Genomic DNA, 10,327 nt, shown 5'->3' on the forward strand with positions numbered 1-10,327 from the left:
TGTAACTTTGAACGCATTTCTATCGCTGGTGGGGAAGTTAATGTCTTCATAGACTCAATACAGTTTAATTTATCGGCGATTTCGTTTTCTAATTTGAATGAGAGATCTTTTGGATTAATCGGAAGCTGAGTATTAAAATATTCTTGCGAGATAGCTTCTGTTAAATTAGGAAAAACTTTTCTGTGTTTGTTAACTACTGCTTCAAAATTTGAAGGGGAGGGTTTGAATTTCTTAGTATTATCGGCTATTTTCTTAGGAGTTCCTGCGGTTTTCTTTTCTTTTCTCTGGCATTTACTTTTCTTAGTAGAAATTAGTATACTTTGAAGCGCCGGGTCATCTGAAGCAATTACAGGCATCTCTTTGGATGTAGACAATTTTCTTGAATAATTCGAATAAGTAGAATCATTATCGCTATCATAATCGCTGAAAGTAGCATGCGAAGGAATTTTGCCTCTATTTGGTGGTTCGCTATTACTGGCCATATCGAGGAGAACAAGCAAAAATAATATTTACCAAAAAATCAAGAACAGACGTCGTCGCAAGAGAGAAACTCACATCTCATCCTTCATATTATAAATCAGAATGCACAAAAAGTCATATTATAACTCAGAATCTCATATTATAACTGTTAGAACAGACACATCTTTATTACCATTTTTAAACTCGACTATAACCAAGCCTCGTATTATAACTCATAATGCACAAAATTTATATCATTTAAACAATTTCATATTATAACTCAGAATGCACGAAATTTATATCATTTAAAGAATTATCTAATCGTTGCCACATGTTCTATTCAAATACTATAATAAAACTAGAACGATGTATAAAAGAAATTAAGCAAACAAAACAAAAAAGAAACAGTTTTTCACAGACGATTGAGTATTTTTCATTCAATTAATTCAGTTCTCACTTCGCGACAAGGCAAAGATACATAAAAACTCAAAATATCTATATTAAAAATTACGAAGTAAATCTTAAACACTTATTTCCTCAAAAAAATTCCAGAAAGGATTAAGCATGATTTAATTGGCAATAATAAATGAAGGCGTTATCATTGTTGTTGCGAAGCAAAGTTGCTCTAGATTGGCAACAAATCCACTAGTCTGCTGTTTCAAATGTAAACAATCAACGGCCGCCATTAAAAAAAGGCTTAGCGGCACTTAAACAACTTTAAAATTGTTGATAATTCTAAAAATATTGCATACAAATTTACTAAAAGCATAAAAACCTTAATCGGAAGATTAAAACAACATAATTCAATCATTTTTAAAGCAAAAAATGTACAATTTACAAACACATAAGAGTAAAGAAACTGAGATCACTGAGCCGGGTAACAGAGTGGATATATATATAAATATATTTATATACGTTTGGTGCGGCCGATTGCAACCAAAATACGAGGTGCACATCTACATGTTATAGCAGTCCTTTAAACAAAATTTCAACGTTCTGAGGCTACTCGTTTTTGAGTTATGCGAGATACGTACTTACATACGTTCGTACAGACACCACGAAAAATTCTCTTCAGAATTAATTTTAAAGCAGTTTTCTAATTTTTTTGGAGGAAAAGAGTCTTTTATTCTGTCCTTACGTACAGATATCACGCAAAAACATCGTTAAAATTGCATTCCAAAGCGGTCAAAATGGATATTTTCCTTGAAATATGCTGCCTGAAACTTTTCGCGATTACAATACAATACTTCCTTTTTATTCGAACAAGGAAGTAAAAAGGGGGGAAGTATCATTTAAAAACTGGCACAAACTTCGACAATAAGTGTCATTTCTTTACAACGGGGGAGGGGAGAAGTGTGCTGAGAACAAAGAATTTAATTCTTTGGCTGAGAACATGGAGGTAGGAAGTAAGAAGGTGGTGTGGTGTATTTAATTACGGCAAAGCACACTAGGGCTATCTGCCAAAGGGGAGGGATGCCTTTCGTGGAGGACTTTCTAAGGGAAACTGGCTCGTATACACGTTACACATGGGGAAAACCACGAAAACACCCATGCAGCCAGCCCGTTCGCGGGATTCGAACCTCGGACCGACCTACCAGTGTTCAGCGACGTTACCGCTCGGCCGCTGGTGGGCGGAAGTAAGAAGGAGTCGCCCTAAACAAGTTTCTCCGTACCCTGCTCTGAAGCACTGGCGATCCCTACGTGGTGACCAAAACATTGGGTCATTTACCATTGAGTTCTATGGGATTTGACGCTTTCGGGTGTAAATATTTTGTAATTACGTCGCAAATATACATATAAATGTATATATTTTCTTTTTCTACAACACTTCAGAGTCCTAAGTATGTGAAAACAACATATTTTTAAACAACATTTCATTCTGAACGGAATTAAATGCTATACTTTTCACAGGACAGTTTTCTCAGAATGGTTTAATTTCAATGAAATATTTTCATAAGTTTTCGTTAATTACATTAGAAAAAAAAATTAAGGTAATTCGATTTTATTCGGTTAAGGTACAAAAATTAAGATCAAAGTTTATTGCATTATTAATATTAAAATTATGCATTATTTCTTTTCTATTTATAGAGCTTCTTCCTAAAATACTTTCTTAAATATGACATGATTTTTTGGCTTCTGAGGCATCTTTTAAATCGAAAAATGTAAGTCAATTTATAATAATTGCTCTATTCGGTTCATTTTAAATTAGAGAATTATTAGGAATTAGCGAAATACTTTAAATAAGTATTTCGCTAATTCCTAATAATTAAATAGGTATTAAATAGTATTTGACTTTCTCTGAACATTTCTGAAAGGGAATAAAATATTTTTTTTTTTTAAGTATTATTTAAAACTTGTAACTGAGTTATTATAAAATGTAAGGGGAATAATTCTTTTAATTATACTTATCAGATTTTTTTTTACCCTTCATTTCAACAATACATATTCCAAAACTCTTTATTACGTTCTTAAGTGCGCATCTCATAGCATTTGCTTTACAATACCTTTTAACAGATTGCTTTCTAATACGAACAATTCTTGCTTAAATAGTTTTATAACGTATTTGTCAACAGGATTTCAATTTATGTTTACAACTCAATATTAAGGTTATTATATATTTAGATAACATTTATAATCATTATAAATTAGATACATTTAATCATTAGATTTCTTCACAGTACTTTCATAGTTGTTTATAAGTGAATAAATTCTTCATTTCAAATACATTTATAAATAATTTAATGAATATTTAAAAGATACATGCTTTTTGTCAAAGGCAGATACATGCTTTTTGCAAGCACATGCATAAATACCCATACATATAATTTTGACGAGGATTGCAGCATTTGATGGTAATTTTATTTTTAATTAACCCAAATAAGTAAAACGTTTAAGCCCAAAGTGATTATTTTTCAGATATATAAAATTAAAACGATGGGTTTAAAATGAGCAGCAGTAAAGCCTCTTCTCTAAAAAAATTTTAAAAGGTAAATGTTACAATAATATATGGATGTGAAAAAAAATTTGTTTTATTTAAAACATTTTGACGTTTGGAAAATAAAATAAAAGTAGCGAATACTCTATCAAGGGTATCGAAAGACGTATACAATTTTAAATGTACGTAAGGTATTTTTCATTCTTTAAGCATAACATTTTTCTTAAAATCTATATTTTTGTAGTGCAACAGCTTATAATTTTATAAAACAAATTCATAATCAAAATCGCTGTTGTTAGTTATCGAAAAATGACCAAGATGTAATTTTTGCGTAAATGTCAGTAAACTATACAAATTGCTATTATCCATCACACTATGAATGTTTCTTTCATGCGAGAGTGTCCCTTTTTCGATTTCTGTGGAACTGTCGTGTGTCGAAATACTATCAGAATCTTATCAAGCGAGCTTCTGAATGTAAACAAAGAAACACCCCGTCTGGTGACCCAAGCTTCAAAGCAGTGCTTCACTTCTAGCGCGGAATGGCCCCTCCTCCCTTTCCTACCTCCATGGCTGAGAAGCAGGGGAGTTCCTAGCGGGGGTGCAGGGAGTAAAATTACGCAGTCGGCGAAAATTAGGAGCGGTCGAAATCTCGCTATACCATGACTAAAGATGTTAAATTCATTATAAGTACTTAATGAATATGAAATAAAAATTTTATTAATTATTGAACATTTTTTTTTTTTTTTTTAATTTTGAGGGCGGCTAGGAAAGCACGCGGACTGAGAAGCAAAAAAAAAAAAAAAAAAAAAAAAAAAAAGAGTGACGTAATGACATTGTAACCTTGAAACTAAATTTCTGAGCGATGGCTAAAAAACGATTACTTCTTATAACATAGTGTACTTTAAAAAAAAACTGAAAGTTTTCAGATTTTACATTACGCCCAAAGGGGAGTTTTTTTTTAAGTTTTGTTTGTTACTTTTATTTATTAAATATCATGTTATTCGCCCTTACCATAAAATTCAGTTCAACAGCAATATCGTAAAATGAGCATATCGTTATAATTTCCGATACACAGTCTCGCACGCTAGAGATAGAAATTTTTTTTCCGCCGCCCCCGTACAGAGTTGTCATTCCTCGCTTTGAAATCGTTGAATTTGCTAATCGAAAATTCGGTAAAGTGTTACAAGATATGAAATCGATAATAAAACAAATTCCAAATGAGGGCTTTCAGATATCCATATTCTTTGGAGGATTACGTTATTCAAACTTTGATGGGTCTACTAGGTACCGTTGTTTGATCACAATGCTAGAAACATACATAAATTTATGCAGATTCTTCATTATTTAATTTCTTTAAATATAACACAGGGCGATAATATTGGGCGGCAACGGACATTTAAGTTTTCAACGCAAAATGCCAAAACGAAGTTAATAGCCCTTATGAGCTTCCCCTTTTGAGCTAGAAAGAAAGAAAAAAAGAGTATTTTTCACAATACGACTAAATTCGGAAGCAAATATAAAATAATAAAAATAAAAAATATAAATCTGAAAGCTTTTAGATTTTACATTACGGGTGGGTTTTTTTCCCCCCCGTTTGGTGTGTTAAAATTTATTTATTAAATAACATGTTCTTCGCACTTAAAACAGATAAAATTTAATTCAATAGCAATATCACAAGATATTTAAAAATAACAAAACAGCAGACATTTAGAATTTCATTTAGAATTTCCGATGCACAGTCTCCAGCACTGGAGATAAAAATGTTTTTTTTCCCTTACAGTGTTGCCATTGAAATCGTTGAGTTTGATAATCAAAAATCCTTAAAGTTTTGTAAAATTTGAAATAAATAATAAAACAAATTTGAAATTCAAAATTCGGGATTCCAAGTGGCCTTGTTTGGTTGGAAGACTAAGTTATTCAAAATTTGATGGCTCTAGGTACCACTGCTTTTTCACAGGGCGAGAACTATACATGCATTCATGCAGACTCTGCATTATTTAGTTTCGTTAAATATAATATATGGCAATAATATTTGGTGGCAACGGTTTGAAAATTAAATAGACGCAAAATGCCGTTTTGAAATTAATAGCCCTTCTAGGAACCTATTAGCTATTTGAATTAAATATACATACATAACAATAATAAATTAAAAACTGGTTACCATTTTAATTATCAAAATTTAAGTTGTAATAATTTAATTCTAAAATTTAGGGCTAAATTTCGACCTGTTCAAGAGAAATCAATTCTTTTATGTCTGGTCTTAATTTCACTTAGTTTTAAGCGTAAATTAGAATCCAGGTTTAATTTTGTTCTGTATTTATTTTTTAAATATAACATGGAAGAAAATGCTTGTTACATATATAGGTTGTGCAAAAAGGCAATAAAAGTTCAATAGCTTTATTTAAAATGCGTCTAAACTCTTTTTTTTTCGGTTAAACCAAAAGTTCACAAATGTGTTATTTTTAAAATCTTCAATTAGAGTTCGATCGCCGAAAATTTCTATCAATTGTTCTTTTTATTTGCGAGATAAAATTTCAGGTATGTTTGAACAAAATGGACTTCTAATCCAATTTTCGTTTTCATAATCCTCGAGAAAATACATGTTTAAATTATTTATCAATGAAAAACAATGATTTTTAATGTCGAATGCTAATTCTTCTTCTATTTTTAATTATTTTCGGTTAGAAAACTTTCTAAAAGTGGCAAAAAGCTTAAAATATTATTATTCAATTCTTTTACTATTAGCTCGAGTGTTTTTTTTTTTTTTTTTTTTTTTTTTTTATCACTGCCTTTATTTTATCTCTAACGTTAAACGAATTAACATTTTGTCCTTGTAATCATAAATTTAATTTGTTTAACTTTTCCAAAAGTATCAGCTAAATAGGCTAAACGCTCCAACCATAATTCACTAAATAAACATTTTTGCAATTCAAATTTTGAATGACAGAGTAAAATTTGAATTTCTGATGGATTTTTCAAAAAGACGATTTAAAACTTTGCCTCTGGATAACCACCTTACTTTGGAATATAACAAAAGCATTTCAAGTTCATTGCCCATCTCTTGGCATAAAATCGCAAATATTCTTGAATTTAAAGCTCGGCTTTTAATAAAGTTAACAATTTCCCCAGCTTAATTTAAAACGATTTTCAGGCTTTCAGGGATTATTTTGGCTACTAAAACTTCAAGAGCGTATGGAACAATGAGAAAATTTAGTTTCAGATGTGTCTTTCTTTATTTGAGAAATCTCTCCGGAATGTTTTCCTGTTAAAGTTCGAGCTCCGTTACTACATATGGCAGTGCACTTATTCCAAGGAATATCATTCTCAGACATAAAATTGCCAATTGCTTTGAAAATTTTACTTGCATTTGCTCTATCATGAAGAAATCCACAAAATAAATGCTCTTCGACATTTATTTTATCTTCGTCGAAGCGTATGTAAACTAATAATTGAACAAAGTTTGTTATACCAGTATTTAAATCCAATTGCAATGCGGAATACTTACCGTGTTTTATTTTTTGAATAAATGTCTTTTTTATGGAATCTGCCATTTCACGAATTCGTCGACTTACTGTATTATTTGATAACGGAGTATTATTGAATTCATTCGCCGCTTTTTCGTTGAACACTGTTAAAAGGATATCTTTAGTTGCTGGTAATATTACGTTTTCTCCAGTAGTGTGACCCTGTTTAGTCTTGGCAATTCTTAAGCTTACCAGGTAACTAGCTTCCAAAGCTTTTCCACTTGATCCCTTTCTATTACTCCTTTAAAAACATCATTTATGGCAAATTTTGTTATGTCTACGGTTAAGAGAATATTGGTGAAACGTCTATCATGGAAGAACCACGAAAATTGCCTTATAGACAGATCGTTCGCATCTTGCTAAAGTCTATAAAAGTGGTTCTCAACCGGTTGTACGCTTACCACTGGTGGTACGCAAGAGAAAAATAGGTGGTACGCAAAGAAGCAAAGTATTTTTAACTATCAAATTCAAAAATTAAAACCCCAACATCCTGATAGAGTTTTTTTCTAACATGCGTAAATTTACGCGATCAGAGTTTTGTTCAAAGTCAATAGCCACCTACAGACTTAGCAAGAGGCGAACGAGCTTTCTGCAGCATTGTACTCATTTCCTTTAGGGCATTTTACAATATTAATATCTTCAGAGCCCGATTTAAATATTTTCAGGTTTTTAAGTATAGCATTTTTTTGGAGGGGGGGATTCTCAGTGTTCACTTCCCTTGCTTTATCCAAGTATCCAAATCATCTTCTGACGATGATTTTGGGCAGCAAGTAGGCTTTGATGATATTATGTCATAGATTAAACTGCTAACTTATCGTATTTTGACTAATATAAACGAAAAAATTCAAAATTGATTTCATTTTATTTATTTATAAGCTCACAGTTTTAGTTATTTAATTTTTCTATTTACATACAGATATTTCTTTTATGCAACATACTAATTTCATATATTCTTAGAAGAAAACCACTGGCTCATTTACTAATTATTTGTAGCAAATTTTGCTAAGTATTAAAAATAAAATTTCTGTCGCTGCAGAATATTTTAATTTTTCCTTTGTCAAAAGGAGCCATTCTTATGTGAATTTACAATTAATTTCTTACATTATTCTTATCCATTATGACTGTGAATTGCTGTTGACAAGTGAAAGAGGCACAATGCTGCATTACTAATATTTCTAAATTATTTATTTTCTATAGAATAGGTTCAATGTTTTTAATTTCAAAATGTTTCTCTCTCTCCCCCGGAAAAAATCAATACGAATTCTTAAACTTTTTTCCTTATTACCAAAATCTTCATAAGTGTTATTCACTACGATTTGGAAAACTGAAAACGACTAGCACTAATGCAAAAACAGACTCATTTTGCACATTTGAAGATTTAATACTGCTAAACTTTTTAACACACAGTTTTTGAATGCATAGTTAAGAATTCAACACAGTTTGTTAAGTTTATGTCAGGTTTCACCTTTAAGCATTTTAATCTCTTTTTCTGAACTTCACTCAGTTCAGATTTCATTTACGACAAAGCTTCCACTCTTAACTCTAAATTTATGGTAATATGGTTTCCCTACATAGATATGTTCTGTGTTGAGTTATATAATCTAGGTACTCTGTACAGTTTTTCTATACTATATTTTAGGAAAGTTAACACATGACACTTCATGAAAAAGTTATTTCAAAGTATTTTTCTCAAAGTCTTAATGCAACAAATGAAAAGCTGACATGTAGAAATAAAAGTAAACGGAAAAGCAAAGACCTCTAGTCAAGAAAAATACAGCAATCTCTTCCCGAACGCAATTTCGCATATAGGCGTCATCTTAATTGTTTCCATTTAATTTGCCCAACTCTAAAATTTCATTCATACCCAGTTCAACATTCACTGAATGCTGACTGGCAATAGCTCTAGCCAGAAGTTTTCAACAATTTTACAAGATTTCCACGATTAAAACGAAGCCAAAGAAATCAAATAAATTTCAAATTCTTAATCTGAATTCTGCTTTACACAGTTTTCTATACAAAAGTAACTTCGCGGAACGCGATTTGCGATATTAAATGGTATAGCGTCCGCGAACGGCAAGAGTTTACTGCACTAGAAATATTGGAAAGTAGACCGTATCCTTCAGGATATCTGTTGTGAAGATGCAGGTGATACTAAATTGCATTAGCGAAAATAGTCACCAAGATCTCAAAAAATAACCCCATTTTACCATAAAATGGGAAACTTTTTTTTTTTTTTTTTTTTTTCACTTTTTTACACTTACATCCCAGTAAAAACACGAATGAAGTTTCATGCTCAGTTTTTCCTACTTCAACTTTTATGGTTACACCTTTAGAAATCTGAGATCTTTTTCCTAGTTAAGTTTAAGTCCTCGACATAATTTAGAACATTACAGGCCAATTCTGGACGTCTGATAACCCTCTTTAGATGTCTAAAAACTGAATATTACTGAATGGATTTATATTTTTAGATCGTGTTATAATACATTAAGACTGCACGTTCTTTAGTCCAAAGGGGCTTTGTCCCTGAGGGAATATTGTTTTTATTTTGTGATTTTGTGTCTCATCACTCTGAATGCCCGTTCCACTTTTAAAACTGTTGCGAAAAAATATTATTGCCCTGTATTACATTTGAAGAGATTAAATAATGAAGAATCTGCATAAATGTATGTATGTTTCTCGCATTGTGATAAAACAACGGTATCTAGAGCCATCCAATTTTGAGTGACGTAATCCTACTGTGAATATGTGGAAGCACAAATTTAAAATTTGTTTTATGATCGATTCCATATTTTGTAAAACTTTAACGAATTTTTGATTAACAAACTCAAGGATTTCAAAGCAAGCAATGGCAACACTCTACAGGGGGGGAATATACTGGCATACAATTAATATGAATTTTACCCAGATAGTTCAATTTTATGCCCTAAGGACATTCGCTATAATTAAGTCAATTAGGATGCAATCACACCGCTCACCCGAAGGCGGAAATATAGGAAAGGCAATGTCAAAGGTTAAATTCATAAATTCCAATGAGAATCCGCTAGCAAAGTAAAGCACTGCGGTTTTCCATAATTTCTGAGTAAGCTATTCGTACGAATTGAAATAATTCTTGCATTTAAACTTGTATTCCATATTAAGATTTAACTTGAAATTAATGTAGATAATTACTGAGAGAATTAGATTTTTGTAGCGTAGTTTACGTGAGATGAGATCACTTGGGGTCACGTGATATAAACTGGTGAATCAGGATGTTGTACCATGAAAGCATAGCAAATTCTTAAATTAATGTCTTGTTACAAATTTGTCTTTTTACAAAATTTTAAACTATATTAAAATGTTTATGCCTTCAAAATAAAAATTTCTGAGAATAAACATTTGCTATGTGTATAAAGTGTGTTGTGGCCAATAA

This window comes from Stegodyphus dumicola, chromosome 1, assembly GCF_044657685.1.
Source record: "Stegodyphus dumicola isolate Sdum_Otavi_A_Nest chromosome 1, ASM4465768v1".
NCBI lineage: Eukaryota > Metazoa > Arthropoda > Arachnida > Araneae > Eresidae > Stegodyphus > Stegodyphus dumicola.